This window comes from Oncorhynchus tshawytscha, linkage group LG25, assembly GCF_018296145.1.
Source record: "Oncorhynchus tshawytscha isolate Ot180627B linkage group LG25, Otsh_v2.0, whole genome shotgun sequence".
In the NCBI taxonomy this organism is placed as follows: domain Eukaryota; kingdom Metazoa; phylum Chordata; class Actinopteri; order Salmoniformes; family Salmonidae; genus Oncorhynchus; species Oncorhynchus tshawytscha.
This window is the reverse complement of record NC_056453.1, coordinates 34,336,009-34,364,006: the sequence shown is the minus strand read 5'-3', so window position 1 is coordinate 34,364,006 and position 27,998 is coordinate 34,336,009.

Sequence of the window (27,998 nt, the reverse complement as noted above, 5' to 3'; positions counted from 1 at the left end):
ATGCAATCCTCAATTTATGTTTGTAACAATAGAGGGGAACCATGAATTTGTCCTAAATTTACAACACAAGACACAAGTTAACCTTGGGAAAATGCTTGCTTCTCATGAAAGGATGTCTGAAGATGAAATTCTAAGTCCCAGGGCTAACCCTGCCAACGCACAGGTACTTCAATTTACAATGATTGGAGAAGACATATCAGGTCAAATGGAGTCTCTCGGGACTCTGGAAAGACAACACACAGTCCCACTTTCTCTAGTTCAGGAAACAAATGTGCATATAAGCACACATACATCAGCGTAAGGAGACATTTCTTGTGACTTGCTGCAGCCTTGTCATACCAAGCAACATGTAAAAATCTGACCCAGGTGGCCGTGCTGTTTAACAGACACTGATTGAGCTGTAATGGAAGTCCCAGCACACTCAAAGAAGACAAATAGGGAGAACTTGAGCCATATATTTACAGAGTTAACTTTTAGAATGTTTTTGTATTGTTATAATTCTAGACATTAAGTTAGATAATATTGTCTAAATATTCCTAATGTAATGTTAATGGGGAGCTAACATGGCTGCCATAAACTGTTGAAGTGTAATGTCAATGCATCAATACGCAGAAACCGCATTGGCCCAGCTCTCTATATAAATTACTCTATAGGGAGAACCATGTAGAACGATGAATAAAGTAAACTGAATAACATTTTTATTAGATACAATTTCACCAGCCTTGTGGACAGAGTGTAAGCTGACCCTTTGAAATAAACTGTGAGGCAAAGAAAATTTTAAAAATCCTGTAGTTAACTCAAGGGAAACAGAAATGGGAATTACGTAACAGAATTGACAATGGCTGTTGTTTTGTGGTCATTCATTTACATGTATTATTTAGTTCAGTGAGAAACCAATGTTAACCCTGAAAGTGACAAAAATGTAAATTACTAAATCCTTTTTTTTATCCATCTGAAATGTTTAGGACATTGTCAAGCAACTTGTTATAGACAAAACACACAATTTATCATGATTTAATATAAAATAAAAGAATAACCTCTCTTTTGTATGCTAGTGGTGTGCGGCTAAACTGAAAACGTAGACTCAATAGTAAACTTTGGCATAGAAGTAGATGTAAAGTATATACTCTAAAAATACATAGTTTTGGGGCCAATTCAGATCTGCCCTTAGGGTGCGTGGCAGCCACTATAACTACAAAATTACTAAACAATTCTAGTCAGTAGCTAGGTATCCATCCAACTGGCAATAGGTTTTCAATATTCTAAAATATGCATAAATAAAATATGCACATTTTTCCACCAGAAATGTTTTTCCATCAAATTAACTTGTTTCAGATAAAAGTCTGTGCATGACGACATAGTGCACATATAAAACTTTTGCGGTTCAATTTCCATGTACTGAATTAAAAAATACAAGATAAATGGGGTTCCATCGCATTTTCAACTCTACTAATGGTTTTGTAACAAAAAATGTTTGCTTTATATAGCGAATGTGCCCACACTGGTCTGGGTAAATGCACTCCAGCCAACAGCTCGCAGAAACAGTGCTCTGGTATAGTCAACATGATGAGATCATTTCGAACAAAAGAGCAATATTATTTTTAATTGTCAAACGGCAGCCAAGCATCGATCATCATGTCACCAGAATAAGATATTTATTGGAAAGTAGCATCAAGCTCATCACCTTGCACTTTCACCACTCTGTGAAATTCATAACTTATAATAAACAGCTAGGTGTAATAAATGGCATGCTTTCCCGAGCTGTAGCGGGGGGACCAGGGTTGGATAGGTTACTTTCTAAATGTAACCCGTTACAGTTACTAGTTACCTGTCCAAAATTGTAATCAGTAACGTAACTTTTGGATTACCCAAACTCAGTAATGTAATCTGATTACATTCAGTTACTTTTCGATTACTTTCCCCTTAAGAGGCATTAGAAGAAGACAAAAATGTATGTCACCAATTGAACAACATCTATTGCAGGATGAATGAATGTTAATATATGATGTATCAGATATATGGAAGTTACATTTTACTTTATGGGTTGGTTGTGTAGGCTTCTTCTAACCCATCGCTTTCTACTACATATAATAATACGATTAAATTATATCTTTACATTAATATATATAATTTATAAGTCCAAAAATGGATGTAACAACTACAGATAGCCCCTTGAAGTCTATCAAAAGTGTGTGAGTTTGAGCATGTGTCCATTAGGCCCGTGGATGCATTTTTTTTTATCAGCATGAATTACATTGAGCAATAAAAGCCCCACTTTTATTCCATAGGCTGGGATCCGCACTATTCATCTGTTGTAAGAGCTAATTTTTCACTAGCTGTCCAATGGTTTAAAAAACAATGATTGATAGGCAACTTAAATTTCTTCAATTCAACCATTATTGGGTTCAAATAAACATTTGATTTGTGAACAGCCATCCACAACAACCACAATCCGTAAGGCTCAAATAGCTAAATGAGACAGCAGCAGTGTGATTCACATTAATGCTCTATGTAGATATCAATAATAAGTGATATCCGTATGCAGTAGACGACACCACTGTCATCCTTACCTCCAAGCGTTTATTCAAGTTGGATAATCTTTGGATGCCGACAGCAGTCGCACCATTGGAAGACATAGCTTGGACTGTAGCCTACAAAAGCCTTTCCTGCTCTTTTCCCGTGATCCATCAAACACATTTGGTGTGTCATCATAGTGGTCTCTGACTTGTGGTCAGACTCGCTCAGGTGGAACAAACTTAAACTTGTGCATTTTTTCAATGCTGATTTGAGTGTCATTGAGAAAACAGTGAACTGTCAAAGATTTTATTTTCGCAAACACCTTTTCTCAATTTAAAAGTAATCCTCGATGTAATCTAGATTTTCAAAAGTATCTGTAATCTGATTACAATATTTTTGCTTGTAACGTAACGGGTTACAGTTACCGGTATTTGTAATCTCTTACGTGTAACGGATTAGTTGTCCTCCCCAAACCCTGGGGAGGACAATACAACATGTCATCACGTGACTCCAAGTTAACTTCGATATGATGGTTACTACAGATGAAGTCGGAAGTTTAAATACACCTTACAAAATACATTTAAACTCAGTTTTTCACAGTTCCTGACATTTAATCTTAGCAAAATACCCTGTTTTAGATCAGTTAGGATCCCCACTTTATTTTAAGAATGTGAAATGCCAGAATAAGAGTAGAGAGAATGATTTATTTCAGCTTTTATTTCTTTCATCACATTCCCATTGGGTCAGAAGTTCACATACACTCAATAAGTATTTGTTAGTATTGCCTTTAAATTGTTTAACTTGGGTCAAACATTTTGGGTAGCCGTCCACAAGCTTCCCACAATAAGTTGGGTGAATTTTGGCCCATTCCTACTGACAGGGCTGGTGTAACTGAGTCAGGTTTGTAGGCCTCCTTACTCGCACACGCTTTTTTTTAGTTCTGCCCACAAATTGTCTATGGGATTGAGGTCAGTGCTTTCTGATGGCCACTCCAATACCTTGACTTGGTTGTCCTTAAGCCATTTTGTCAAAACTTTGGAAGTATGCATGGGGTCATTGTTCATTTGGAAGACTCATTTGCGACCACGCTTTAATTTCCTGACTGATGTTTTGAGATGTTGCTTCAATGTATCCACATAATTTTCCTACCTCATGATGCCATCTATTTTGTGAAGTGCACGAGTCCATCCTGCAGCAAAGCACCCCCACAACATGATGCTGCCACCCCCGTGCTTTACAGTTGGGTGGGTGTTCTTTGGCTTGCAAGCTCCCCCCCCACCCCCCCACCCCAAACATAACGATGGTCATTATGGCAAAACAGTTCTATTTTTGTTTCATCAGATGAGAGGAGATTTCTCCAAAAAGTACGATCTTTGTCCCCATGTGCAGTTGCAAACTCTAGTCTGGCTTTTTTTTATGGCGGTTTAGGAGTAGTGGCTTCTTCCTTACTGAGTGGCCTTTCAGGTTATGACAATATAGGACTCATTTTACTGTGGATATAGATACTTTTGTACCTGTTTCCTCCAGTATCTTCACAAAGGCCTTTGCTGTTGTTCTGGGATTGATTTGCACTTTTTGCACCAAGGTACGTTCATCTCTAGGAGACAGAACGCATCTCCTTCCTGAACGGTATGACGGCTGCGTGGTCCCATGGGGTTTATACTTGCGTACTATTGTTTGTACAGATGAACGTGGTACCTTCAGGCGTTTGGAAATTGCTCCCAATGATTTTTTTTTAACCTTTGTTTAACCAGTTAAGCTAGTTGAGAACAAGTTGTCATTTACAACTGCGACCTGGCCAAGATAAAGCAAAGCAGTGCGACACAAACAACAACACAGAGTTACACATGGAATAAACAAGCGTACAGTCAATAACACAATAGAAAAAAAAAAAGACTTGGAGGTTCACAATTTTTTTCTGAGGTCTTGGCTGATTTCTTTTGATTTTCCCATGATGTAAGGCAAAGAGGCATTGAGTTTTAAGGTAGGCCTTGATATACATCCACAGGTACACCTCCAATTGACCTCCAATTGACTCAAATTCTGTCAATCAGAAGCTTCTAAAGCCATGACATCATCTTCTGGAATTTTCCAAGCTGTTTAAAGGCACAGTAAACTTAGTGTATGTACACATCTGACCCACTGGAATTGTGATACAATTAATTATAAGTGAAATAATCTGTCTGTAAACAATGGTTGGAAAAATTACTTGTTTCATGCACAAAGTAGATGTACTAACTTACTTGCCAAAACTATAGTTTGTTAACAATACATTGTGTAAAAAGTTTTTAATGACTCCAACCTAAGTGTATGTAAACTTCCGACTTCAACTCTATATCTATATTTGCACATAAATGTGTTTCCACCACCATTTCTCCCATTAATACATTTTACCGACCAAATCTCACCTTGTCTACCATATTTTGTTTTGTCGACATTCTTAAAATTTTACATCAGGCATTGCGTGACATGTTTTATCCGACATGTACTTTACTCACATAAAAAGGTTGGATGGAAACCTGGCTAACCTGCAATTGGAACTGGATTGATAGCACATAGCATTCCAAATGTAGAGCTAAAAGTCTGATGGCACCAGTGCCCATATCACGTTCAGCACCAGTCAAAAGTTTGGACACACCTACACACTCCAGGGTTTTTCTTTATTTTGACTATTTTCTACATTGTAGAATAATAGTGAAAACATCAAAGCTATGAAATAACACATACTGTACAGATTCACGTAATAACCAAAGAAGTGTTAAACAAATCAAAATACATTTGTGGAATCCGTTGTGTTGGGACAAGGTAGTGGTGGCATACAGAAGATAGCCTTATTTGGTGAAAGACCAAGTCCATATTATGGCAAGAACAACTCAAATAAGCAAAGAGAAATGACAGTCCATCATTACTTTAAGACATGAAGGTCAGTCAATGCGAACATTTCAAGAACTTTGAAAGTTTCTTCAAGTGCCGTTGCAAAAACCATCACGCGCTGTGATGAAACTGGCTCTCCTGACGGCCGCCACAGGAAAGGAAGACCCAGAGTTACTTCTGATACAGAGGATAAGTTCATTGGAGTTACCTGCCTCAGAAATTGCAACCCAAATAATTGCTTCACCGAGTTGAAGTAACAGACACATCTAAACATCAACTGTTCAGAGGAGACTGCATGAATCAGACCTTCATAGTCAAAATGCTGCAAAGAAACCACTACTAAAGGACACCAATATCAAGAAGAGACATGCTTGGGCCAAGAAACATGAGCAATGGACAATAGACCGGTAGAAATATGTCCTTTGGTCTTATGAGCCCAAATTTGCGATTTTTGGTTCCAACCGCTGTGTCTTTGTGAGACTAGGTGAACGGATGATCTCTGCATGTTTAGTTCCCACCATGAAGGATGAAGGAGGATGTGTGATGGTGTGGGGGTGCTATGCTGGTGACACTGTCAGTGATTTACTTAGAATTCAGGGCACACTTAACCAGCATGACTTCCACAGCATTCTGTAGCGATGCGGCATCCCATCTGGTTTGCACTTAGTGGGACTATCATTTGTTTTTTGACAATGACCCAACACACCTCCAGGCTGTGTAAAGGCTATTTGACCAAGAAGGAGAGTGAGGAAGTGCTGCATCAGATGACCTGGCCTCCACAAGCACCCGACCTCAACCCAATTGAGATGGTTTGGGATGAGTTGGACCGCAGAGTGAAGGAAAAGCAGTCAACAAATGCTCAGCATATGTGGGAACTCCTTCAAGACTGTTAGAAAAGCATTCCAGCTGAAGCTGATCGAGAGAATGACAAGAGTGTGCAAAGCTGTCAGAGGCAAAGGGTGGCTACTTTGAAGATTCTAAAATGTGGAATATATTTTGATTTGTTTAACACTTTTTTGGTTACGACATGATTCCATATGTGTTATTTCATAGTGTTGATGTCTTCACTGTTATTCTGCAATGTGGAATTTAAAAAATATTTATTTTGTTGGAAAAGATAAATTAAATAATGTGTATTTTTGCCATAATTCCCCATTTAGGGTCAGAAATTACCCCTGTTGGCGCTTTTAGGGGTCTGAATAGCCTATGTTGCCGCTTTTAGGGTTAAGGATATTTTATTTGTTTCATGAGCAAACCTCTAAATTACTTTCATAAACCACTCAAGGTGTTGTTATCCTCTTTCCCCCTTATTATTCTTTGTAACACCTTCCACCTTCTATAGAGCGGATATTATACATGTTGAGACATTTCATGACAGTTGTTTAGTATGCAGACCTAAGCTTGTCACCTGCCTTCTTGCCTTTGGGACGACTCCCATTGGTAGTGCGGAGACATGAGCAACTCGTCATTATATAGCCAACAGATCTCGGACTAATGCTGCATTCAATTGCACTCTGAAATTTCCGACATGTGAACTGATATTATTTATACATGTACCGCAGCCCAACGAAACAGGAAGTCGGATATTTCAGAGTAGCATATGAACGCGGTATAAGGTAACACTGACATCATCTTTTAGGGTGTGGTAATGAGGTGACCATTAATGATTGCAATTGAGATCAGCCATGTGGGTGAATTTAGCACATATTGATGTTTTAAGGAGACATCAGCTGGCGTTAATCTAGTGCCATCCATGGTTGCAATAGGCACCTTGTTATTTAAATTCCAATAGGCCACATTTTGCCTAGCCATTGTCACAAATTGAAAGGTGTGAAAACCATTAATAGGCTAATTTGATTTGGGTCATCAGTTGATTGACAGATGTCGACCTACTGTAGAATGGTAAACTTTCCTCCAGTGTGGATGCTCGCCCATGTTTTATAGTTAGGCTATGTACAATTTGCAGAGGAATGTATGGTACTGAAAATCTGTACTTAAAGCGGTTATCAGCAGTAGAAACAATAACAAAGTGCTCTCCAAGACCCTGTTTCTGTATAAAGCTGAGGAATGGGGCTGGAGAAATGTAACCATTTAAATTCATAGACAGAGCTATTGATGCAAGGACTGACCATCCATGATATCACAATTATAGTTTTAACCATGTTTTGAGACTATATAGTCTTTCATTTGTTTAGAAACAGAAAAATACCTAAGTACTAGTCACAAATTTAGTTTGGTAATTTTTACACCTTATAGTAAATTGTGACAGCAAAGAAAAAGGACAGTTTAGTGCAAGTGATTTGACATGCATTGTTTAATTTAAGCCTGCCAGCCAGCACCATCTTGCAGATGTCCCCCAGCACAGCTAAAATCTTGATATAATAACCATCAGATGGAAATAAACGGGGTCACGCAATGATATGGTGTGGTCCTCTCACTACAACTCGGGAAACCATGCAGTTTACTAGGCTACAGATTAAATAAATTATGATGAACTTCACAGAGTTGTGAAAGTGCACAGTGATCTTGATGTTCCTTTCCAAACAATATCGAGGGTCTTATTCTGGTGACATGATGTTTGACAAATGCTTGACTGCTGTTTGACAAATATTTTTGCTCTTGTCCATGATAAACTCATTATAAAGACTAGTTTACCCGTCCTTACTGTATCTGCAAGCTGTCGGCTAGAGCACACGTGCCAAGACCAGAGTAGACACATTTGCTATTTAATGAAACAATTTTTGTGACATAACTATCCATTGGGTTGAAAATGCGATGGACACACATTGAACTTTAGATTTTTATTCGGTACATGAAAATGTAAGCGAAAAAGTACATTTTGTGTGGATTATGTCCTCACGTGCTGATTTGTATCCCCAACATGTCCATTTGGTGTTAACACCCCTGGTGGTTAAAGGCACATATTTTCTTTATGCGGATTCTAGAATATTCACATGAAAATCTGTCGCCAATTGGATCAAAACCTAGCTGCTGTGCAGAATTTCATAAAAAGGTAAATGGTAACTGAGACATTTTAATAATTTACAATTACAATAGCATTAGAACTCCAGCCAGCCCTGAGGTTAAGAGGTTGATTTGGTAACCGAAAGGTTGCTGGTTTGAATCCCCAAGCGGACTAGGTGAAAAATCTGTCGATGTGCCCTCGAGCAAGGCACTTAACTCTAATTGCTCCTGTAATGGATAAGAGCGTCTGCCAAATGAGTAAAATGTCAAATGTAATTGCACAATATAATTTCAAGTACATGTGATGGTGAATGCCCACTAAAAAGATTTACACCATGGTTCACTCAAAATGAAATATCAAGGATGATCAGGCAAGCGTACAAAAGTCAAATAACCATCAATATAGAAATGTCACTATCAATCGGCTTACTAGTATACAAATCAGGCACATTTCAACGTGTAATTAAACATCAAGGTAGGTATTCAGGTCAGCATCATAAGTAGCCTAACAGATAATCAAAAGGCCTAATAGAATATCAATTGCCATAGTCAACTCAATCATCTTTTTCCAGCCAAGGTAGGATTTACTGGTCATATTTCAATAGGATTTTGACGTCAAAGTAGATTTTTTGGTACATTTTAGCTAACCGTAACCCTTCTCCCAACCTACTCCTCCTAACCTGCATCGTTAATTCTCTTAACCTGCTGCATAACTTCCAAAAGCAGTATCCCTTCTAGACAAAAGCAGATTTACCTTCCGAACCTCACCTTTCCTCTTACAAAGGTATTTTATTTTCTTGGCTGGCCTATTCTACTCCCCCTTGGTTGTGCTGTAAATAAGACAGACACAAAAACAACTTTGTAGTATATGGCACAAAAAAGATTACTGATATGATACACTGACTGAATGAGAGATTTGCTTATGGGCCTAGGTCATAAAAACACAGGGACATTTACACACACGCACACTGCGCTGAACATTAACTAGCTAGCTACATGGTTTACACTGCAGCTAGCTAGCTAGTTTAGACAGCATATCTACTTGCACTTAATGTGATAGCTAGTTAGCTATTGCCACACACATCTGATTAATCTGGGCACTATTTAAGCCAATAAAAAGGTGGCTAGTTAGCCAATAAGCAAGAGATAATATGGAGAGCTAAAGACAGGTAGTTAGCAACCTAGCCATTTAATTTGCACTCGCCCTCAAAACACAATCAAAATAAAATTTCATTTGTCACTTGCACCGAATACAACACCTTACCATGAAATGCTTACTTACAAGCCCTTTACCAACAATGCAGAGTATGAAAATACTGGCTAAATAAACTAATGTAAAAAAAATAACAAAAAAATAACAATAACGAGGCTACAGTTGAAGTCGTAAGTTTATATACACTTAGGTTGGAGTCATTAAAACTCATTTTTCAAACACTCCACAAATTTCTTGTTAACAAACTATAGTTTTGGCAAGTCGGTAAGGACATCTACTTTGTGTATGACACAAGTAATTTTTCCAACCATAGTTTACAGATTATTTCACTTATAATTCACTGTATCACAATTCCAGTGGGTCAGAAGTTTACATACACTAAGTTGACTGTGCCTTTAAACAGCTTGGAAAATTTCAGAAAATGATGTCATGGCTTTACAAGCTTCTGATAGGCTAATTGACATAATTTGAGTCAATCGGAGGTGTACCTGTGGCTGTATTTCAAGAACTACCTTCAAACTCAGTGCCTCTTTCCTTGACATCATGAGAATATCAAAAGAAATCATCCAAGCCCTCAGAAAAAATGTCTGGTTCATCCTTGGGAGCAATTTCCAAATGCCTGAAGGTACCACGTTCATCTGTAAAAACAATAGTACACAAGTATAAACACCATGGGACCACGCAGCCATCATACCGCTCAGGAAGGAGACACTTTCTGTCTTTTAGAGGTGAACGTTCTCTGGTGTGAAAAGTGCAAATCAATCCCAGGACAACAGCAAAGGACCTTGTGAAGATACTGGAGGAAACAGGTACAAAAGTATCTATTCTATTTCCACAGTAAAACGAGTCCTATATCGACATAACCTGAAAGGCCGCTCAGCAAGGAAGAAGCCACTGCTCCAAAACCACCATAAAAAAAAGCCAGACTACGGTTTACAACTGCACATGGGGGACAAAAATCTTACTTTTTGGAGAAATGTCCTCTCGTCTGATAAAACAGCAACTGTTTTGCCATAATGACCATCGTTATGTTTGGAGGAAAAAGGGAGGGACAACCAAGCCGAAGAACACCATCCCAAAGCACAGAGGTGGCAACATCATGTTGTGGGGGTGCTTTGCTGCAGAAGGGACTGGTGCACATCACAAAATAGATGGCATCATGAGGTAGGAAAATTATGTGGATATATTGAAGCAACATTTCAAGACATCAGTCAGGAAGTTAAAGCTTGGTCGCAAATGGGTCTTCCAAATGAACAATGACCCCAAGCATACTTCCAAAGTTGTGGGAAAATGGCTTAAGGACAACAAAGTCACAGTATTGGAGTGGCCATCAAAAAGCACTGACATCAATCATGTAGAAAATTTGTGGGCAGAACTGAAAAAGTGTGTATGAGCAAGGAGGCCTACAAACCTGACTCCTCCCAGCTTTGATGCACCTGTACTGTCTCCTCTTTCTAGATGATAGCAGGGTGACCAGGCCCTGTTTCGAGTGGCTGAGGTCCTTGATGATCTTCTTGGACTTCCTGTGATACCGGGCTGACCTCACCACCATCTGGAGAGCCCTGTGTTTGCGGACTGTGCAATTGTCGTACCAGGGGTTGATACAACCCAACAGGATGCTCTCAATGGTGCATCTGTAGAAGTTTGTGATAGTTTTAGGGGCCAAGCTGAATTTCTTTAGCCTCCTGAGGTTGAATCAAATCAAAGTTTATTTGTCACGTGCACTGAATACAACAGGTGGAGACCTTACAGTGAAATGCTTACAGGCTCTAACCAATAGTGCAAAAAAAGTATTAGGTGAACAATAGGTAGGTAAAGAAATAAAACAGTAAAAAGACTGCTATATACAGTAGCGAGGCTATAAAAGTAGCGAGGCTACGTACAGACACCGGTTAGTCAGGCTGATTGAGGTAGTATATATGATAAACAGAGAGTAGCAGCAGCATAAAAAGAGGGGTTGGTGGGGTTGGGGGGAGCACACAATGCAAATAGTCCGGGTATCCATTTGATTACCTGTTCTGGCTTGGGGGTAAAAACTGTTAAGAAGCCGTTTTGCCCTAGACTTGGCACTCCGGTACCGCTTGCCATGCGGTAGTAGAGAGAACAGTCTATGACTGGGGTGGCTGGGGTCTTTGACAATTTTTAGGGCCTTCCTCTGACACCGCCTGGTGTAGAGGTCCTGGATGGCAGGCAGCTTTGCCCCAGTGATGTACTGGGCCGTATGCACTACCCTCTGTAGTGCCTTGCGGTCGGGGGCCGAGCAATTGCTGTACCAGGCAGTGATGCAATGCTCTCGATGTCGCAGCTGAAGAACCTTTTGAGGATCTCAGGACCCATGCCAAATCATTTTAGTTTCCTGAGGGGGAATAGGCTTTGTTGTGCCCTCTTCACGACTGTCTTGGTGTGTTTGGACCATTCTAGTTTGTTGGTGATGTGGACACCAAGGAACATGAAACTCTCAACCTGCTCCACTACAGCCCTGTCGATGAGAATGGGGCCGTGCTCAGTCCTCCTTTTCCTGTAGTCCACAATCATCTCCTTAGTCTTGGTTACGTTGAGAGATAGGTTGTTATTTTGGCACCACCCGGCCAGGTCTCTGACTTCCTCCCTATAGGCTGTCTCGTCGTTGTCGGTGATCAGGCATACCACTGTTGTGTCATCTGCAAACTTAATGATGGTGTTGGAGTCGTGCCTGGCCATGCAGTCGTGGGTGAACAGGGAGTGCAGGAGGGGACTGAGCACACACCTCTGGGGAGCTTCAGTGTTGAGGATCAGCGTGGCAGATGTTTTGCTACCTACTCTCACCACCTGGGGGCGGCCCGTCAGGAAGTCCAGGATCCAGTTGCAGAGGGAGGTGTTTAGTCCCAGGATCCTTAGCTTAGTGATGAGCTTTGAGGGTATTATGTTGTTAAACGCTGATCTGGAGTCAATGAATAGCATTCTCACATAAGTGTTCCTCTTTTCCAGTTGGGAAAGGGCAGTGTGGAGTGCAATAGAGATTGCATCATCTGTGGATCTGTTTGGGCGGTATGCAAATTGGAGTGGATCTAGGCTTTCTGGGATAATGGTGTTGATGTGAGCCATTACCAGCCTTTCAAAGCACTTCATGGCTATGGACGTGAGTGCTACTTGTCTGTAGTCCTTTTGACAGGTTGCCTTCGTGTTCTTGGGCACAGGGACTATGGTGGTCTGCTTGAAACATGTTGGTTTAACAGACTCAATCAGGGACATGTTGAAAATGTCAGTGAAGACACCTGCCAGTTGGTCAGTACATGCCCAGAGCACACGTCCTGGTAATCCATCTGGCCCCGCAGTCTTGTGTATGTCTTCCTGTTTAAAGGTATTACCCACGTCGGCTACAGAGAGCGTGATCACACAGTCGTCCGGAACAGCTGATACTCTCATGCATGCCTCAGTGTTGCTTGCCTCGAAGCGAGCATAGAAGTGATTTAGCTTGTCTGGTAGGCTTGTGTCACTGGGCAGCTCGTGACTGTGCTTGCCTTTGTAGTCTGTAATAGTTTGCAAGCCCTGCCACATAAGACGAGTGTCAGAGCCGGTGAAGTATTATTCAATCTTAGTCCAGTATTGACGCTTTGCCTGTTTGATGGTTCGTCGGAGGGCATAGCAGGATTTCTTGTAAGCTTCTGAGTTAGAATCCCGGACCTTGAAAGCGGCAGCTCTACCCTTTAGCTCAGTGTGAGTGTTGCCTGTAATCCATTGGTTCTGGTTGAGGTATGTACTTACAGTCACTGTCGGGACAACATCCTAGATGCACTTTTTGATAAAGCCAGTGACTGATGTGATGTACTCCTCAATGCCATCGGAAGAATCCCAGAACATGTTCCAGTCTGTGATAGCAAAACAGTCCTGTAGTTTAGCATCTGCTTCATCTGACCACTTTTTTATAGACCGAGTCACTGGTGCTTCCTGCTTTAATTTTTGCTTGTAAGCAGGAATCAGGAGGATAGAGTTGTGATCAGATTTACCAAATGAAGGGTGAGGGAGAGTTTGTACGTGTCTCTATGTGTGGAGTACAGGTGATCTAGAATTGTTTTCCCTCTGGTTGCACATTTAACATGTTGATGAAAATTTGGTAGAACTGATTTAAATTTCCCTGCATTAAAGTCTCTGGCCACTAGGAGCGCCGCCTCTGGGTGATTGGTCTCTTAATTTGCTTATTTCCTTATACAGCTGATTGAGTGCCGTCTTAGTGCCAGCATCTGTCTGTGGTGGTAAATAAACAGCCACGAAAAGTATAGCTGAAAACTCTCTAGGCAAGTAGTGTGGCCTGCAATTTATCACAATATACTCTACTTCAGGCGAGCAAAATCTAGAGACTTCCTTAGATTTCGTGCACCAGCTGTTCTATCTTGACGGGGCAGCGTGTATCCCGCTAGCTGAATATCCATGTCGTCATTCAGCCACGATTCCGTAAGACATAGGATATTACAGTTTTTGATGTCCCGTTGGTAGGATATTTGTGATCGTACCTCTACTCTTGGCGAGTAGTATTGACGGTAACGGCAGCTTTCCCACTCGCCTTTTCCGGGTCCTGACCAGGCATCTGGCTCTTTGTCCTCTGTACCTGTGTCGCTTCCTCTTGCAAATAACGGGGATGTCGGCCCTGTCTGTCATGATGTTCGTAATAATGAATGTCGGACCAAGGCGCAGCATACGTTGAGTTCAACATAATTTATTAAAGAAGTTCAACTTTAGCAAAGACAAAACAATAAACAATAAACTAACAAACAACAAACCGTGACTACAACACTAACTCAAAACATAAACAATATCCCATAACACACAGGTGGAAAAAATGCTACTTAAGTATTTTATTTAAAAAAAAAAAAATTTAACCTTTATTTTACTAGGAAAGTCAGTTAAGAACAAATTCTAATTTTCAATGACGGCCTAGGAACAGTGGGTTAACTGCCTGTTCAGGGGCAGAACGACAGATTTGTACCTTGTCAGCTTGGGGATTTAGAACTTGCAACCTTCCGGTTACTAGTCCAACGCTCTAACCACTAGGCTACCCTGCCACCCCAGTATGATCCCCAATTAGAGACAACGATAGCCAGCTGCCTCTAATTGGGAATCATATCAAAACCCCAACATAGAAAAAACAACAGAACCCCACATAGAAAATATAAACTAGACTAACCCCCCCAGTCACACCCTGACCTACTCCACCATAGAAAATAAGGGCTCTCTATGGTCACTTGAGGATTGAGTTGGAGACGTGCGTTGCTACACAGTCATGGGTGAACAGGAAGTACAGGAGGGAAAGGAGCATGCACCCCTGTGGGGCCCCCATGTTGAGGATCAGTGTGGCGGAGGTGTTGTTGCCTACCTTCACCACTGACCCAGGGCCTTGAGCTTAGTGATGAGCTTTGAGATCACTATGGTGTTAAAGTCAAGGAACAGCATTCTGTGAGATGGGCAGTGTGCCTTGCAATGACGATTGTGTCATTCGTGGATCTGTTGGTGGTCTAAGTTGTCGGGTAAGGTAGAGGTGATATGGTCCTTAACTAGCCTCTCAAAGCACTTCAAGATTACAGAAGTGAGTGCTATAGGGCGATAGTCATTTGGTTCAGTTACCTTTGCTATTTTGGGTCCAGGAATAATGGTGAACATTTTGAAGGAAGTGTGGGGGACAACAGACTGGGATATGGAGAGATTGAATATATCCGTAAACACTCCAGCCAGCTGGTCTGCACATGCTCTGAGGAATCGGCTTGGAATGCCTTCTGGGACGGTAGCCCTGCGAGGGTTAACACGCTTAAATGACTTACTCACGTCGGCCACAGAGAACAAGAGCACACAGTCCTCATGAGCGGAGGGGGCCCGCGTCCGCGACTTGATGTTGTTTTCCTCGAAGTGGGCGAAGGAGGTGTTTAGCTTGTCCGGGAGTGAGGCATCGTTAGATCAACACTTAACCCTGCTGAGACCACTGAAACACAAAACTTTCATCAGAACTCAGTGTGCAGTGCAGGGTTGCTCCTGTGCAGTGGCTAACAAGATATTAAATATAAAGGAGCTGATTGACATCTTCAAAATCACGAATAAGATTACAAAATCAGTTATAATATTAAACTGAAATATATTCTGCTATCCATGGGCTCAGTTGTTTCAAAAGGCATGCTAAATGAGGAGAATCTAGGTCAGGGATGTGCATCTGGGCAGGCCCCTTTTGAAGACACTTTAATATACACTGAACAAAAATACACAAACCAAAAATATAAATGCACCATGTAAAGTGTTGGTCCCATGTTTCATGAGCTGAAATAAAAGATCCCAGAAATGTTCTATAAGCACAAAAAGCTTATTTATCTCAAATGTGTTTGCAGCCCTGTTCGTGAGCATTTCTCATCTGCTAAAATAATCCATCCACCTGGCAGGTGTGGCATATCAAGAAGCTGATGAAACATCATGATCATTACACATGTGCACCTTGTGCTGGGGACAATAAAAGCACACTCTAAATTGCGCAGTTATGTCACACAACACAATGCCACAGATGTCTCAAGATTTGAGGGAGAGTGCAATTGGCATGCTGACTGCAGGAATGTCCACCAGAGCTGTTGCCAGAGAATTGAATGTTAATTTCTATACCATAAGCCGCCTCCAACTTTGTTTTATAGAAATTGGCAGTACGTCCACCCGGTCTCACAACCGCAGACCACGTGTATGGTTTCGTGTGGGCGAGTGGTTTGCTGATGTCAACATTGTGAACAGAGTGCCCCATGGTGGCGGTGGGGTTATGGTATGGACAGGCGTAAGCTACAGACAATGAACACAATTGCATTTTTTAAATGGTAATTTGATGCTGTGATGAGATCCTGAGGCCCACTGTCATTCCATTCATCTGCTGCCATCACTTTATGTTTCATCATGATAATGCATGGCCCCATGTCTCAAGGATCTGTACACAATTCCTGGAAGCTGAAAATGTCCTAGTTCTTCCATGGCCTGCACACTCAGACATTTCAGTCATTGAGCATGTTTGGAATGCTCTGGATCAACATTCTACGATGCTCTGGATTGACGTGTACGACATGTTCCAGTACCCACCAATTTCCAGCAACTTCACGCAGCCATTGAAGAGGAGTGGGATGACATTCCACAGGCCACAATTAATTAGATGTGTTGCGCTGCATGATGTAAATGGTGGTCACACCAGATACTGACTGGTTTTCGAAACCTAAGTCTAGGTTCCTGGATATTTCAAAAGGTGTACCACAGGGGTTGGTATTGGGACCTGTTCTCTTTAATATTTATATAAGCATATTGGTCTCTCTGTAAAAATTGTAATAGTTATCCATATTCAAATCAAATTTGTTTGATCACATACACATGTTTAGCAGATGTTATTGCTTGTGTAGCGAAATGCTTGTGTTTCTAGTTCCAACAGTGCAGTAAAATCTAACAAGTAATATCTAACAATTTCACAACAATACACACAATAGACACAAATCTAAAGTAAGGAATTTAATTAAGAATATATACTGTTATGTATGCCATTGCCCCAACTGTAGACCAGGCATTGAGCTGCAATCTGACCTTGTTACCTTACAGAAAGTCCTGTTTTATTAATAATGTGCACATAATGTGGCCACGACTAAATATATGTTGTTCTCTAATTCTCAAGAAAATGTTTCAGATGGACTAAATATTTATTAATTGAATGGTTCTCCCATCGATCGGGTTCCCGTCTCTATAAATATCTGAGCTTTTGGTTTGGCAAGGATTTAAAAAACAAACTAATGAGTTAGTTAAAAAGCTAAGATTTAAGTGGGCTTCATTTTTAGAAATTGATCTAGTCTCTCCCTAAACAGCAGGAAGCAGATCGTATAGTTCACTTTCCTGGCAGTTCTTGACTTTGGTGACACAATTTACCAGAATGCAGCAACTACTACTGTTAAACCTTTGGATTCCATCTTCCATAGCACCCTTCACTTTATTACAGGTGAGAGCTTTAATACTCATCACTGCATCCTTTATGAAAAACTCTTGAGGTTCCTCGAGTCTCCACCAAATGAGGCAAATCCCCTTTCAGTTTCAGTTTCCTCACCACTGGAACAATTTCCACAAGTCATTACAGTTAGATGTTCTGGTGTCGCTCGGACAGCTTAGGGTGTTAATTGAGGTCCTAGTAGCTGAGGACTGTGACTGTTCTTCATACATTTTGTGTGTCCTGTTGATTCCTGTTTTATTTTTAATTGTATTGGTTTTTGTATTTTTTTTCCAGACGTGTTTTGTTCGTCCCCTCGTGTACTTTTGTATTTTTTCATATTTTGTATATATTTCAATTTTATTTTCAATCTCTTCTCCATTTTAGTTCAATTATACCTTCCAGTAACCTACCTCACCCAATGTGATACGGAACCGCTATTATTTGTCATTTTTAGACTTTAAAGCAAGAACCACAGCCATCAGAAGCTAACCATTTGCTACAAGCTATTTAGTCATTGTTAGCCACTGCAAGCGGCCTTGACCTTCTGCACAGGTACCAGCCCCTTTAAAAAAAAAAATCTCTCTCTCTCTCTATTATATATATATATATATATATATATATATATATATATATATATATAGTGGGCAAAAAAGTATTTAGTCAGCCACCAATTGTGCAAGTTCTCCCACTTAAAAAGATGAGAGAGGCCTGTAATTTTCATCATAGGTACACTTCAATGACAGACAAAATGAGAAAAAAAATCCAGAAAATCACATTGTAGGATTTTTAATGAATTTATCTGCAAATTATGGTGGAAAATAAGTATTTGGTCACCTACAAACAAGCAATATTTCTGGCTCTCACAGACCTGTAACTTCTTCTTTAAGAGGTTTCTCTGTCCTCCACTCGTTACCTGTATTAATGGCACCTGTTTGAACTTGTTATCAGTATAAAAGACACCTGTCCACAACCTCAAACAGTCACACTCCAAACTCCACTATGGCCAAGACCAAAGAGCTGTCAAAGGACACCAGAAACAAAATTGTAGACCTGCACCAGGCTGGGAAGACTGAATCTGCAATAGGTAAGCAGCTTGGTTTGAAGAAATCAACTATGGGAGCAATTATTAGGAAATGGAAGACATACAAGACCACTGATAATCTCCCTCGATCTGGGGCTCCACGCAAGATCTCACCCCGTGGGGTCAAAATGATCACAAGAACGGTGAGCAAGAATCCCAGAACCACACGGGGGGACCTAGTGAATGACCTGCAGAGAGCTGGGACCAAAGTAACAAAGCCTACCATTAGTAACACACTACGCCGTCAGGAACTCAAATCCTGCAGTGCCAGATGTGTCCCCCTGCTTAAGCCAGTACAGGCCCGTCTGAAGTTTGCTAGAGAGCATTTGGATGATCCAGAAGAAGATTGGGAGAATGTCATATGGTCAGATGAAACCAAAATATAACTTTTTGGTAAAAACTCAACTCGTCGTGTTTGGAGGACAAAGAATGCTGAGTTGCATCCAAAGAACACCATACCTACTGTGAAGCATGGGGGTGGAAACATCATGCTTTGGGGCTGTTTTTCTGCAAAGGGACCAGGACGACTGATCCGTGTAAAGGAAAGAATGAATGGGGCCATGTATCGTGAGATTTTGAGTGAAAACCTCCTTTCATCAGCAAGGGCATTGAAGATGAAACGTGGCTGGGTCTTTCAGCATGACAATGATCCCAAACACACCGCCGGGCAACGAAGGAGTGGCTTCGTAAGAAGCATTTCAAGGTCCTGGAGTGGCCTAGCCAGTCTCCAGATCTCAACCCCATAGAACATATTTGGAGGGAGTTGAAAGTCCGTGTTGCCCAGCAACAGCCCCAAAACATCACTGCTCAGGAGGAGATCTGCATGGAGGAATGGGCCAAAATACTAGCAACAGTGTGTGAAAACGTTGTGAAGACTTACAGAAAACATTTGACCTTTGTCATTGCCAACAAAGGGTATATAACAAAGTATTGAGATAAACTTTTGTTATTGACCAAATACTTATTTTCCACCATAATTTGCAAATAAATGTATTAAAAATCCTACAATGTGATTTTCTGGATTTTTCCCCCTCATTTTGTCTGTCATAGGTGAAGTGTACCTATGATGAAAATACAGGCCTCTCTCATCTTTTTAAGTGGGAGAACTTGCACAATTGGTGGCTGACTAAATACTTTTTTGCCCCAATGTATATATCTATACAATGCCGGAAACCTGCCGTAATCCCTGGACCATTCTCTGATCTTCACAGCTAGCTAGCACCCACCGTGTTACACAGTACTGAAGCTATCCCTGAGACCAACCTCCCGGCCTACTCAGTTGTTCACCCGGACTCCACCCAAACACGGCTAGAACACACTACTCCACCGGATCCTTGCCATAAGCTCTGGACCTTGGCACTGGATCACCGCTGCTACCGAGTGGCTATAGTGGCTAAAGCCTCTGCCCCGAAGCTAGCACCAGTTAGCCAGGCGTATCTACCGTATAGAAAACTAAATTACTACAACTACAATACCTCTTTTGCCACCTGGCTTGGATCCTTAGTCAACACGGCGCACCGCCGCACCACCACGACAAGTCTGCTGACGAATACTCCATCCGCTGTGCCTTCAACCGGCCTCCGCCGGAGCAGACGCTTCTACTAGCCCCAAACCAGAAACCGTGGATTGATGGCAGCATTCGCGTGAAACTGAAAGTCCGAACCACTGCTTTTAATCAGGGCAAGGTGACCGGAAACATGACCGAATACAAACAGTGTAACTATTCCGTCCGCAAGGCAATCAAACAAGCTAAGCATCAGTATAGAGACAAAGTAGAATCTCAATTCAACGGCTCAGACACAAGAGGTATGTGGCAGGGTCTACAGTCAATCACGGATTACAAAAAGAAAACCAGCCCAGTCACGGACCAGGATGTCTTGCTCCCAGGCAGACTAAATAACTTTTTTGCCCGCTTTGAGGACAATACAGTGCCACTGACACGGCCCGCAACTAAAACATGCGGACTCTCCTTCACTGCAGCCGACGTGAGGAAAACATTTAAACGTGTCAACCCTCGCAAGGCTGCAGACCCAGACGGCATCCCCAGCCGCGCCCTCAGAGCATGCGCAGACCAGCTGGCTGGTGTGTTTACGGACATATTCAATCAATCCCTATCCCAGTCTGTTGTTCCCACATGCTTCAAGAGGGCCACCATTGTTCCTGTTCCCAAGAAAGCTAAGGTAACTGGAGCTAAACGGCATTTAACACCATAGTGCCCTTGAGACCCTGGGTCTCGAGCACTCACTGGACTTCCGTCATCATGAAGTGCTTTGAGAGAAAAAAAAATATTCCCCTCTCCTAAATGTTTACTCCCTCCACAACTCATGATTGTGTCCCACAGTGGTAGGCTTGATTGATTCTTCACAAAAATAACCTCACACTACAGTTTTATATCTTTTGATGGAACAGTTGAAGCCTGAAATGTGGCAAACAGGTTGCAAAGTTCAAGGGGCTGAAGAAATTTGGCTTGTCAATATTTTCGCAAGGCACTGTATATCCATCCTGCCCTGCCTATCTAAAGTCTTCGAAAGCCAAGTTAATATACAGATCACTGACCATTTCGAGTCCCACCGTACCTTCTCCGCTGTGCAATCCGGTTTCCGAGACGGCCACGCTCAAGGTACTAAACAATATCATAACCGCCATCGATAAAATACAGTGCTGTGCAGCCGTCTGCATCACCGTATTCTTATCGTCAGACTCAATGGCCTTGGTTTTTCTGATGACTGCCTCGCCTGGCAACTACTTTGCAGACAGAGTTCAGTGTGTCAAATCGGAGGCCATGTTGTCCGGACCTCTGGCATTCTCTATGGGGGTACCACAGGGTTCAATTCTTGGGCCGACTTTTTTCTCTGTATATATCAATGATGTCGCTCTTGCTGCGGGCGATTCCCTGATCCACCTCTACGCAGACGACACCATTCTGTATTCTTCTGGCCCTTCCTTGGACACTGTGCTAATTAACCTCCAAACGAGCTTCAATGTCATACAACACTCCTTCCGTGGCCTCCAACTGCTCTTAAACACTAGTAAAACCAAATGCATGTTTTTCAACCGTTCGCTGCCCGCACCCGCCCGCCCGACTAGCATCACCACCCTGGACGGTTCCGACCTAGAATATGTGGACAACTATAAATACCTAGGTGTCTGGCTAGACTGTAAACTCTCCTTTTAGACTCATATTAAACATCTCCAATCCAAAATCATATCTAGAATCGGCTTTCTATTTCACAACAAAGCCTCCTTCACTCACTCCGCCAAACTTACCCTAGTAAAACAAACTATCCTACCGATCCAAGACTTCGGCGATGTCATCTACAAAATAGCTTCCAACAGTCTACTCAGCAAACTGGATGCAGTCTATCACAGTGCCATCCATTTTGTTACCAAATCACCTTTTACCACCCACCTCTGCGACCTGTATGCTCTAGTCGGCTGGCCCTCGCCACATATTCGTCGCCAGACCCACTGGCTCCAGGTCATCTATAAGTCTGTGCTAGGTAAATCTCTGCCTTATCTCAGTTCACTGGTCACGATAACAACACGTAGCACACGTTCCAGCAGGTGTATCTCACTGATCATCCCCAAAGCAACACCTCATTTGACAGCCTTTCCTTCCAGTTCTCTGCTGCCAGTGACTGGAACGAATTGCAAAAATCGCTGAAGTTGGAGACTTTTATTTCCCTCACCAACTTTAAACTATGAACTATCTGAGCAGCTAACTGATCACTGCAGCTGTACATAGTCCATCTGTAAATAGCCCACCCAATCTACCTACCTCATCCCCATACTGTTTTTATTTAATGACATTTTCTGCTCTTTTGCACACCAGTATCTCTACTTGCACATCATCATCTGTTCATTTATCACTCCAGTGTTAATCTGCTAAATTGTAATTATTCGCTCCTATAGCCTATTTATTGCCTACCTCCTCATGCCTTTTGCACACACTGTATATAGACTTTCTTTTCTCTACTGTGTCATTGACTTGTTTGTGTCATTGGCTTGTTTATTTTTTCCTCCATGTGTAACTCTGTGTTGTTGTCTGTTTTACACTGCTTTGCTTTATCTTGGCATGGTCGCAGTTTCAAATGAGAACTTTTTCTCAACTAGCCTACTTGGTTAAATAAAGGTAAAATTAAAATAAATAAATAATTAAATACAAGTATTGTTGTGATGAGGGCACCCTTGGGAAAGAGACCATGGTCTCAAGGAGTTTTCTCTGAATAAATAAAGAATAATACAAAAAAATGCATAATAGTACTTGCTAAAATAAAAAATACATCTGTTCAAGGTACAAAAACTAGTAACACTCAAGCAAAGAAAGACATAAAGAACGAAAGAAAGAGAGAAAGAAAGATAAAAAGAGAGAAAGAAAGAAAAACACCCTACACAAACTTTAGCGGATTGTCATGGGTTGTTTTACTGCTGTTTTCAGAGCAGCCATTTTGTGGTGTGCCTCAGAAGTAAGGGGCTGTTGATGTGATGGGATTCAGAGCACCTCTGACTCACTGTGGGCTGTAATTCAGCAGGAGGCCCTCCCGAGGGGAAGGAGGCAGTGTATCAATCTGCCCTCAGTATTGCAACTCCTTTCATGTGGTCAGGGGGTTTACGCTAAGAGGCCTCTATACTTGCTGAGAGTTCCTGAAAGTACGAGTTTATTCATGCTAGCCCCGTACGTTATAGAGAGGGAGAAATGTAGCTGGATTGGAAAGAATCCATGATATTAAACAGTAGATGGGATTGTAAGTGCTAGAAGTAATCATGCCAGGCAACAGGCCACAGGAATGCAAATCATCCTTCCACGCCAAGAGTTAAGTTAGCAGGTGGCCTCTTCTATTCATTGAACATCAACACTTTCCGCTGGGAGCGCACATAACATCTGGGCAGACTGGTCACTGCTTTAAATTAAGTGAAATATAGTCACTCAATGTTCTGCCATTTGGGAGAAAAAGCTATAAAAAGGGGTGACTGAGGGAAGAAAAAGTATAGCTGAATACATGTCCTGTGTTTGGTGAAGGTCAATACAGTTGTGTCAATAAATATTCATCTTTAACCTAATCCCTTTGGTTATCTACCTTTCCAAGTGTACTGAACATCCCTGGGCAACCAAAGGACTTCAGGAAGCCCTACTTGGACTGATTTGTTAGACCAGGGGTGAATGCAAGAGCTATTCATCCCAGGTCCTTGATCTCATTTCATAAATGAGCTGCTATGGTGAGATATTGCATTAGTTAGGACAGCGCATGCTCCTGTTGATAGAACCTTCTTCTGATTCGACTTAAGCCTGCTCATTTCATAGGTAGATGCTTACAGCTTTCAGAATAAAATGTCAGTGAGAAGTAGATTAATATCACTTTATTCATACACAAGATCACCTTATTCATACACAAGATCACTTTTTTCGTACACATGATCACCTTATTCATACACAAGATCACCTTATTCATACACAAGATCACTTTATTTGTACACAATATCACCTTATTTGTACACGCAAGATCCAATGGAAGAAAGACACACATACAGTGCCTTGCGAAAGTATTCGGCCCCCTTGAACTTTGCGACCTTTTGTCACATTTCAGGCTTCAAACATAAAGATATAAAACTGTATTTTTTTGTGAAGAATCAACAACAAGTGGGACACAGTCATGAAGTGGAACGACATTTATTGGATATTTCAAACTTTTTTAACAAATCAAAAACTGAAAAATTGGGCGTACAAAATTATTCAGCCCCTTTACTTTCAGTGCAGCAAACTCTCTCCAGAAGTTCAGTGAGGATCTCTGAATGATCCAATGTTGACCTAAATGACTAATGATGATAAATACAATCCACCTGTGTGTAATCAAGTCTCCGTATAAATGCACCTGCACTGTGATAGTCTCAGAGGTCCGTTAAAAGCGCAGAGAGCATCATGAAGAACAAGGAACACACCAGGCAGGTCCGAGATACTGTTGTGAAGAAGTTTAAAGCCGGATTTGGATACAAAAAGATTTCCCAAGCTTTAAACATCCCAAGGAGCACTGTGCAAGCGATAATATTGAAATGGAAGGAGTATCAGACCACTGCAAATCTACCAAGACCTGGCCGTCCCTCTAAACTTTCAGCTCATACAAGGAGAAGACTGATCAGAGATGCAGCCAAGAGGCCCATGATCACTCTGGATGAACTGCAGAGATCTACAGCTGAGGTGGGAGACTCTGTCCATAGGACAACAATCAGTCGTATATTGCACAAATCTGGCCTTTATGGAAGAGTGGCAAGAAGAAAGCCATTTCTTAAAGATATCCATAAAAAGTGTTGTTTAAAGTTTGCCACAAGCCACCTGGGAGACACACCAAACATGTGGAAGAAGGTGCTCTGGTCAGATGAAACCAAAATTGAACTTTTTGGCAACAATGCAAAACGTTATGTTTGGCGTAAAAGCAACACAGCCCATCACCCTGAACACACCATCCCCACTGTCAAACATGGTGGTGGCAGCATCATGGTTTGGGCCTGCTTTTCTTCAGCAGGGACAGGGAAGATGGTTAAAATTGATGGGAAGATGGATGGAGCCAAATACAGGACCATTCTGGAAGAAAACCTGATGGAGTCTGCAAAAGACCTGAGACTGGGACGGAGATTTGTCTTCCAACAAGACAATGATCCAAAACATAAAGCAAAATCTACAATGGAATGGTTCAAAAATAAACATATGGGAATCCCACCTGAATCCAATCGAGAATATGTGGAAAGAACTGAAAACTGCTGTTCACAAATGCTCTCCATCCAACCTCACTGAGCTCGAGCTGTTTTGCAAGGAGGAATGGGAAAAAATGTCAGTCTCTCGATGTGCAAAACTGATAGAGACATACCCCAAGCGACTTACAGCTGTAATCGCAGCAAAAGGTGGCGCTACAAAGTATTAACTTAAGGGGGCTGAATAATTTTGCACACCCAATTTTTCAGTTTTTGATTTGTTAAAAAAGTTTGAAATATCCAATAAATGTCGTTCCACTTCATGATTGTGTCCCACTTGTTGTTGATTCTTCACAAAAAAATACAGTTTTATATCTTTATGTTTGAAGCCTGAAATGTGGCAAAAGGTCGCAAAGTTCAAGGGGGCCGAATACTTTCGCAAGGCACTGTACACACTCAGGTTGGAAAGGTTGGCGCAGGGGACTGTTGTTGTTGTCGTGGAGCAGTTGTTGTTGGGTTTTAAGTGCCTTACTCAAGGGCACAACGGCATGCAATGGCATCTATGATTTGATACCAGCTACCCTCCGGTTGCCAGCTCACTTCCCGACAGATTTTTCCCATCAGACCCGGGATTCAATCTTGCAACCCTCCGATTGCTTGCTCGCCTCTCTAACTGCTAGGCTCCCTGATGCTAGGCTACTCTATAAACAAAAAAAATGTACTTCATGTACAGTGGTGTTTATTCAAGGATGCCAAGGGAACCCAGGCTTCCCCCAAAAATGAACGGAAAAAAACTATATAAATAATGTATCTTTCGTCTCTCTGTGTTTCATAATTTTGATTCAATTCTCAAGAGACTGAATGTATCTCACCGGAGAAAGCATCTGAGCAAGCGAAACAGTGCCCCTCTCTCTGTCTCTGTATGTGTAGCCCATGCCGTCTGGTCAAAAAGAGTATGACATTGTTGCCGCCCGCAGAATTGAATGCAAAGGAAGCCAGAGAGCATTTGGCCTCTGTTGATAAAAACATAAAGGTAATAAAAGCCAATCAACATTGAGCTAAACTGAGTGAGCTCAACTGTGAAATTAGCCATGGATGGAGACACGGATTTGGACTTAATTATCCATACTGGCCAATGATTATAACATCGATTCTGATCCAACCATTAATTAATATTATGCCCATGGCCTGAGGATGGTAGTTCAATATGCTGGTAGATGTAGTAGGCTAACATTAACTAACTGGCTCATCATTGCACATGAAAGGAAGTCAGGCTAGTGAGCAAGCATTTGAGCTAGGTAGCCTAGGAAAACATATATTGTGGTAACTCTCCGAGGTTCTAAATCATCAGTTTAGTAGTCCGAAAATGTTGGAAACATTAACTTGCTTGACTATGCTGTAGGTGATGGTAACTGTTCGTATGCTTTGTGGACTTCACAGGACGAATGTTGCTCCCCGGTTTTGTAATGAAACAAAGGTGTAGTTGAATTTATTCTGCCGCTGTCTTCTTATTGTCTGGCCCTTAGGCCTATATGTCACAGTGGCAAGGCATAACAGGTTATAGAGCAAACAATGCAAATATCACAACAAAAAGGTTGCAATATGGGTTTTTTTCTGGCCTGGCTTCCTCAGTGATTTTACCCATGCACCGCTACTGTTTATGTATATTGCATAAACAAGAAGTTTGACTGAATCCTGCTCTTGGTGTGTTAGTGGTTATTAGGGACAAATTCCTCAATGGTTATCTATCTGTTCTTCATCCCATTTGAGCCAAGTGGGAGCTGGAATAGCAACTATGGCAAATATCATTGCTTCTCTTTTTATCTTGAAGGATAGGAGGTAATGTCAGTGGTCAAAAAAGTAAGTAGAACTGTCTTGAACTTAATTGCATCTCCAAAGTGTTTGTGTGTCACAGAGAAAACTGAATCCATTTAGATATTCTCCCTCTTGGCAGTTGTCGTTCTAATAGCGTGGATTTCCTAGCTAGTTGATTTAAAAGGTCACTTCTCTATGGAAACCCCATGCACAACGGTGCTTTACCAACAGCTGCTTGGCAGGACTCATGATTAAGTGCTAGCAGAGACGAAAAAAGCATAACAACCATTGTGATCACACCACCGTAATTCAAACCCTGATGCTACTAATATACTTTGCATTAAACAATAATGTAGCAGTAGAACATTTGGTCAATGTATGGTCTAACCCGTACATTTATTTTATATTCTCCAAAATAGGAGGGATGCCTCTTTGGTGCCTAGTGACTATAGATCACCGCACACAGCAACAATATGATGGTGTAATCCTCCCTGTCAGGAGTCAGGAGAGAGCTCTGCTGAAGCTCACAAAACAACTAAACACTAGCAGTCTGTCACTACGCAGCAGATGTACAGGCTCCCTGGGTGGACCCCTATGTTTATATCATACTTGTCAAACATTTATAAATCTCAGACGGTAGTCCGGCAACAGTGCATAAAACATCCATAGAATTCCAAACACTAATACACGAAGACAACTTGGATTTGAAAAACCTGAAGGCCTGCAGCTGGAGGACAAAAGAGAGTGTTTGTCAATGGAGATTCTTTAAGGTGGGATTGGTGTTTTAAGCCTTTGGGGGTGGGGAAAATTGTTATTTTCACGTTTAAACTGAACATCTTTTAAGGGATGTAAATTGTCTGTTTATTTTTTAATACGTATTGGTTGAGTTAATAATA